Raw genomic sequence first — 7,842 nt, forward strand, 5'->3', positions numbered from 1 at the left:
GAAGTCCTCAAGGAAATTCATCAGTGTTAAAGCACTTCTGATATATGCACATTTTTGCATACCATCTTGCCATTTTCGCAAACATTGCCCCCTAATAGGATGCTATGCTGCTTTCACTAATATATGCAATCTTCCCTTTAATGCACACATTCACACATATTATTTGGTTGGAGAGCTGCAATGAAAACGCCCCCAGAGAAGTCTGGATTTTGAAGGAAGGCTGTGTTTTGTTTCAGATATCACATCTGGGAAGTGGGAATCAGGTAGTTTTCATTAACATGAGAACCGAGCCAAATGTCCACCCCATTCCCACACAAGGCTCACCTCGCCCTTCAGATCCTGTCCCTTCAAAAGCTCTCGACACCAATGACACCTACAACCCTATCATATTGCACAAGTTTGCAGTAAGAATGGAAGCTCCACCAGTCAAAATGTGATCTTGTAAGCCATTTGAATCCCTATAGCTGTCTGTTCATACTGGGTCTGTGCATCTTTCTATATGTTTCTCTTCTACCAGGCATTCAGCTTATTAACAACCCTATGGTAGTGCTTTTTTCCCTTTAAAAAATGTTTAGGGGTACTCTCATTTTGACTCAAGAAAACCACCATTTTATAGTTCAAATCAGGAAAAATAAATACAGTAAATAGACAAAAGTACAAAGATTCACAAAATGTTTAGGGTATGCGTCCCCCTGCGTCCCCCCAGAAAAAAGCACTGTCCTATGATCTTTTAAATGTGTTTGTGGGAGGGGGTTATTGTTTAGTTTTAGTTTTAGTATGTATTTGGTGTTTTTGTGTTGTATTTTTATGCTATGAACTGCTCTAAGATCTTTAGATGAAGATCTAAAATACAAATTTTGGTAATAAACAACAACAACAACAACAACAACATGCAATTGAACTTCCTTTCACCCTTTCACCAATCCAGCTCAATATTGCCTACTCTGACTGGCAGGGTTCCTCCAGAGTTTCAGGTGAGGAGTTTTTACCAGCCATTGAGGATTGCAACTGGGCCCTTCTGCATGCAAAGCGGGTGTTCCATCACTGACCCAAAGCTCTTCCCTTACAGATAGGTAAAAGGTCAAGGACCCCTGGACAGTTAAGTCCAGTCAAAGGCGACTATGAGGTTGCGGCACTCATTTCGCTTTCAGGCTGAGGGAGCTGGTGTTTGTCCACAGACAGCATTCCGGGTCATGTGGCCAGCATGACTAAACCGCTTCTGGCACAACGGGACACCGTGACGGAAACCAGAGCGCATGGAAACACCATTTACCTTCCCGCTGCAGTGGTACTTATTTATCTACTTGCACTGGTGTGCTTTTGAACTGCTAGGTTGGCAGGAGCTGGGACAGAGCAACGGGAGCTCACTCCATCATGGGGATTCGAACCGCCAACCTTCTGATCGGGAAGCCCAAGAGGCTCAGTGGTTTAGACCACAGTGCCACCTGCATCCCCTTACAGATTAAACAGGATTCCAGTCCTCATGGTTCTGAATGAAGTGCTGGTTTTATGGGAAGCTGCCTTATACTGAGCCAGACCATTGGTATGAAGTCAACATATATGCACACTTCAGGGATCCTCCAGGCAACAGCTTGTGGCCTGAGTCCAAACCAGCATCATCTCCCACTTTGAGGAATCTGTCATCTTCCATCCCAGTAGCCTGCCTTAATGGTGCCTTTCATGATTCTTTAATGGCGGTGAGGGATCCTGCTGCTTCAGCAGTCTGCTGTCAGAGTGGGTGCTAGTAAACCACAATGCTGCAGGAGGAGGTTGAGCGGACAAGCAGGGGCTCTCTGCAGCCCCCTCGCTCCGCTCCAGTCGATTTGATTAAAGACGTAAATCAAAAGGTGGAGGCAGGAATCAATAGCCCTGACAAATGGAGACTCTTCTGGAGACGCTACACCTGGCCCAAGTCTGATTCATCAACATGCACTGAGTAAGTAACTTTTGTTGCAGGAGGGGAATTGTGGAGGGGGTGGGGGAGCCATAGGTAGCAGTACTGGCCCATCAATAAGAAAAAATCCAAAAGTCACAGCGTGATTTAGGAAGGGTCAAATCGGTCTGTTATGAGTTATTTTCACTTTTATAATTGTCGTCGTCGTCGTCATCATCATCATCATCATCATCACAAAATAGGTATGTACTGGGGGCTGAATCCCTGCTTGCTCTGCTCACCAACCCCCTGACCACCCCTGCTGCATTAATTCCCAAAAGCTTCCTCTTCTCACTCCATGCAAAGACTTAGTTCACTTTTCTTGGCCTCTTGAATTTTTCTTCATGCAAATGCAGGGTTGCGATGCCGCACTACAAATCTTCCAATGGGAGCTACGTGATGACAGCCTTACATTTTTATGTATATAGGAGGAAATACTTCACCGGATGGTACTTCAATGTGAATTTTTGCCTTAATATTGAACATGTAAATGGATAGAAACTGCATCAGCTGTGATCCAACCTGGCAGGCAGGTGCACCATCAGCACTGAGATCAGCACCAGTCAGCTTGGAAACACCATTTTTAAATTCCTATATGCTTTGTGGGTGTGGGAATCTTTTTATCCTGAGGGTCACCTTCCCACTTGGGCCACCTTCCAGCTTCCCATCGGTTCATCTGGTTGGCCACTGTGAGAACAGAATGCTGGACTAGATGGGCCACTGGCCTGATCCAGCAGCCATGCTCTTCTCAAAATAGAGGTTAGGTGAAAACACGTCCCTTGGATGAAGTCTGACTCAAGGAAACACCCAGCTGGGTTAAAAAACTAGTATCAGGGCTCTCCCTGAAGGAGTATCCCCTTGACATTTATCTGACAAGCTTCCTGTCTGTACTTTCTTAGGGCTTCACTAGACAGGATGCTAAATGTATCCTTAGAAACACCAGCCAGTTTTAAAAATTATTTAATAGCAGATGCTGAGGCTGATTTTCAGTGTGTGTGTGTGTGTGGAGATAAAGATTAACTCTTCCTTCCCCAGTCACTTACCTAACAAAAAAATGTTCTGTCCTCACTACTATTATAGGTAGAGGGACCAGTGGCCTGATTCTGTATGAGGCAGCCACCTACTTTTGAGCCTGGTAGACTGGGGGTGGGCAGAAAAAGTGATGTGTAATGTCATGTCCTACATCGGTATCTATATAAAGCCCCTGTCTTGATATTAGAAAAGAAATTATGGCTGATACTTTTTTCCCTTTCCTATGCTGACAATGCAGGGTCTTTTCCTGTCTAGGTAGGTAGGTAGGCAGTGGTGGCGCTGTGGTCTAAACCACTGAGCCTCTTGGGCTTCCCGATCAGAAGGTGGGTGGTTCAAATCCCTGTGACAGGGTGAGCTCCCATTGCTCTGTCCCTGCTCCTGCCAACCTAGCAGTTGGAAAGCACACCAGTGCAAGTAGACGAATAGGTACCACTGCGGCCGGAAGGTAAATGGCATTTCTGTGCGCTCTGGTTTCCATCACGGTGTCCCGTTGCACCAGAAGCAGTTTAGTCATGCTGGCCACATGACTTGGAAAACTGTCTGTGGACAAACGCTGGCTCCCTCAGCCTGAAAGTGAGATGAGCGCTGCAACTCCATAGTCGCCTTTGACTGGACTTAACCATCCAGGGGTCCTTTACCTTACGTTTTTGTACCTTACCTTTGTCTGTCTGCTACATTTGAGATTCTCAGTTCCTGCAGTGGACTTCAGAAACCCAGAGAGGAAATAAGAGGTACTATGGTCAAGTGTCTGAAAGCCAAGCCTTATGAGTTGAGGGATTTGGGCATGTTCATTCTGAAGAAGAGGAGAATGAGACGTGATATGAGAGCTGTCTTCAAATATCTGAACCGCTGTCATATGGAAGATGCAGCAAACTCCCCCCCCCCTTGCTTCTCCATTGAGTAGGACCTGAACCAATGGATTCAAATGACAAGAAAGGAGATTCAAATGAAACATTAGGAAGAACCAGGGCTTTTTCCAACTGGAACTCACCAGAACTCAGTTCTGGCCCCTCTCAGGTGGGCACCATTGTAAGATAACAAGGGAGGTGTTCATGATGAGTTCTGGCACCTCTTTCTAGAAAAGTAACACTGGGAAGAACCTTCTGATGGTAAAAGCTATTCAACAGCAGAACAAACCTCCACCAGAAGCTTGTGGACTCTCCTTCATTTGAGGCTTTTAAACAGAAGTTGGATGGTCATCTTTCAGGGATTATTTAGCTGTGATTCCTGTATTGCAAGGAGTTGCAGTAGATGCCCATTGAAATTCTATGAGTCTATGATCCAGCCCTAGGTTTGGATACAGGGACCCACAGCCTAACCCTGAAAGTCACCTGGAGCTTAAAAAGCAAATATTGTTATGCAAATCCCCCCGCCATCCAAAAAACAAACCCAAGAAGATGAGACCGTAGTAGAGGGAGAATGTTTTTGCACCTGGAAACCAGGTACGCATCCTGAATCCAGCCATGATTTGTTACCCTCCGGTTCCTCTTTTGGAAGAAATCTGGCCCTTAAATCTTCTTAAGGAAGCCACCCATCAGTCCCAAGCAGGTGTTCTATGGAGACAACTCTATTCTTTGGGAAAGATTATGGTGACAAATGGGAGGTGTATGGGTGCCATGCATCTAAACAAGCACCCACTGGGAAGGGTGGGAGGGCTGGCATTAAAACTTTTGCGCCACTGAGCCGAATAAGGAGTGAAGCCACCCAGGGACCCGGTTTACTTGAGATTGTTTAGCCAACCATGTCATGCAGATCATGAAAAGTGCTTTAATCTGCAACGTTACAGGGCCTCCCGAGGGGATTAGCTGCCGTCCCAATATGTTAATATAGCAAAAATGGATGATCCAATTAAGCTCTGCAAAGTCGCGTTGGAAGCAAAGGCCCATATGCTGCTTTTTATCCCTCTCAGTGTGCAAGGATGCAGCATAAAATCCGGGCAGCCTGTGACATCCGATGAGCCGTTTTGGCCTTCTGCAAGACGGTGTGTGTGTCCTGTGGGACTCTCTTCAATCTCAGAAAGCCTGAGCCAAAAGGACTTTTCTGAATTCATCATGCCATTCACAGGTGGCAAATTTGGGGAGGATTTCAATGGTTTGCAGGATGGACACAATGTCTGTTCACAGACAAGCAGGTAGAGATGTTTCACTTCAACAAGGAGAGAAGGTTCATTCCAGCAGGTGGAGGTGGTTCACTCTAGCCAGGAGAGATGGTTCACTCCAGCAGGTGGAGATGGTTCACTCTAGCTAGGGGAGGTGATTCACTCTAGCCAGGAGAGATGGTTCACTTCACCTAGTTGGGATGGCTCACTCCAGCCAGTAAAGGTGGTTCAGTCTAGAAAGTAAAGTTAGCTTGCTTCAGGAAGTTGCCTTATCCAGAGTCAGGCCATTGGTTAATACAGCTCAGTACTGGCTGGCAGTGGTTCTCCAGGGTTTCAGGCAGGAGTCTTTTCTTTGTCCAGTTTGGCCATACCAGGGACCTTTTGCATCCAAAGCTGCTGCTCCACCATTGAGCACCACCGGACTGCAAATCCCTTGACCCTTGACCATTGGCCATGCTGGCTTGGACTGATGGGAGTTGATGTCCCACAACATCTGGAGAACCACAGACTAGGGGAGGCTGCTCCAGATATCATAATATGGGCTTTATCAGAGATGTTGTGGACACATGATTCTGCCTGGGGCTGCTGCACTGCAACACAGAATTGCATAGTTTCCGGCAATGCACAGAGGAGTGTTTTTTCTCTCTCTCTTTTTCAGAGTAAGATCATGCCAGCAGGCCTTATTAAAGAAAAGCATGCTGATGAAAGGAGAAAGCCAGAAAGTGTTCCAGGGAGAGTCCTTTGGCTCCTGCCCCATCCTCTCCCAGTTACTGGAGCACTGGGGCTCACAGTAAATGGCTGTTGCTCATAATTTGCTGAGCTCATTGCAAGCAGAAGCAGAGGGAGGCCAACTCCTTGCCTGGCAGGACCATTTCAATACAGACACATAAAAGAGATTTGACTTCCCCGCTGCCTTGGTAGGATGTAAGCCCAACTAGCTTTTCTTCTATCAACCACTGATGGGGAAAGGGAGGACTCCCGAGCAAGCTGAAGGAGCCGATCACCAGATTTAGAGAAGAGGCTCTGTCACCTTGCCCTTTACATTGCTAGGCCTGGCCCAGTGTTTCCCAAACTTGGGTTTCCAGCTGTTTTTGGACTACAACTTTCATCATCCCTAGCTAGCAAGGCCATTGGTCAGGGATGATGGGAATTGGAAAACAGCTGGAGACCCACTTTGGGAAGCAATGGCTTGCCTATGAGAACCACTTTGGAAAAAGGCAGGGAGGGAAATTTCAAGTCTATTGGCTGGATGTGGCCCATCAGGCTTTTCTACCTGCCCTTGAGACTGCCTCACCTGCTCTGTGGGCCATACCTCTCATCTGTGTTGATCCAGACTCTCAATTGCTTTTGCCTGGCTGAAACGTGCCCTTGAATTGTGATAATGCCTCTTGCTTGCTGGATGGAGATAAACTTAGACACTGCAAGCTCCTCCTCCTAGGGAGGTGGAGCCACTGGTAGGCGAGGCCCTGCCAACCTTTATTTGGCTTAAGAGGGGATGACAACATCTTCCCAATCTCAGATAGCAGGTTTCCCTAGAAGAAGAAGAAGAGTTTGGATTTGATATCCCGCTTTATCACTACCTGAAGGAGTCTCAAAGTGGCTAACATTCTCCTTTCCCTTCCTCCCCCACAACAAACACTCTGTGAGGTGAGTGGGGCTGAGAGACTTCAAAGAAGTGTGACTAACTCAAGGTCACCCAACAGCTGCATGTGGAGGAGCGGAGACATGAACCCGGTTCACCTGATTAAGAGTCTATCGCTTTTAACCACCACGCCAGACTAGGAGCTGTCCAGGGTCCTGATTCCCCCCTGGCCCAGAAGAGGCTCTTGTATTCATCACCAAGTCAAGCCCCAGTAGAAAGAGGATTGGTAGCAGGGAAAGAATGCAGACCAACGGCTGGTAGACAATGGAGACTCATTGCAACATTCTAGGAATGAGTCTGAGGAAGCCCATTGGTTCCCTTACTGTTCCCTACTAAGATGGGCTGTGTTTCCACACTGATGCTGGCAAGGTTGCCAGAAGGAGTGGGAATCAAGCTCAGGACACCAGCCTTCTGGTCGCTGCAGAGTATCACTGAGTTGTAGGTCTGATCTACGGAAGTGTTGAAAGGTCACTGCTTGAACTGAATATGGAACTCACTTCCATAGAAGGAAGTGATGGCCACTCACCTGTAGGGCAGTAAAAGAGGACTGGAGAAATTCATGGAGGATAGCAATGGCTACTAGTCATGATGGCTGTGCTCCGACTCCACAGTCCAAGGCAATGATGCTTCTGAATGGAAGCGGCAGGAGGAGCGAGCACTTGTGTGCTCATGGTCCTGCTTGAAGGTTCCCATGTGGGTATCTGGACAGTCACTGTGAGAAAAGTATGGGGCATTGACCTGATCCAGAAGGCTCTTATGTTCTTCTATGTGCACAGAATTGTTATTGTTAATGTATAAGACAAATAATAAATGTTGGAAATGTAAAGAAAAAGAAGGAACATTTTACCATATGTGGTGGGAATGTAAGAAAGTAAAAAAACTTCTGGGAAATGATATATAATGAGATGAAAAAGATGTTGAAATATACATTTTTTTAAAAAAAACAGAAGCATTTTTACTTGGTATTATAGGTGAGGATATTAATAGGCAAGATGTTAAATTGTTTTTATATGCAACAACAGCAGCAAGAGTATCGTTAGCCCAGAAATGGAAGCAAGAAGAAATTCCAACGAAAGAAGAATGGCTAACAAAATTAATGGATTATGCAGAATTAGATAAAATGACAGGAAGGATTCG

At 46.2% G+C, this 7,842-nt stretch overlaps 1 long non-coding RNA gene across 2 annotated transcripts; it reads right to left on the minus strand.

Moving 5' to 3' along the window:
- Positions 1–4,707: 4,707 nt before the first annotated feature.
- On the minus strand, positions 4,708–6,944 carry LOC308466027. Of its 2 annotated transcripts, none has more exons than XR_013980609.1 (3): positions 6,804–6,944; positions 6,376–6,595; positions 4,708–5,296 (listed from the first exon to the last, which is right to left on the minus strand). It is a non-coding gene; the product is annotated as an uncharacterized lncRNA (long non-coding RNA). The 2 variants fall into 2 exon arrangements; XR_013980610.1 differs by having other exon boundaries at positions 6,358–6,595.
- Between the last annotated feature and the right edge of the window lie 898 nt (positions 6,945–7,842).

This window comes from Podarcis pityusensis (assembly GCF_964106645.2).
Source record: "Podarcis pityusensis genome assembly, chromosome: 16".
NCBI lineage: Eukaryota > Metazoa > Chordata > Lepidosauria > Squamata > Lacertidae > Podarcis > Podarcis pityusensis.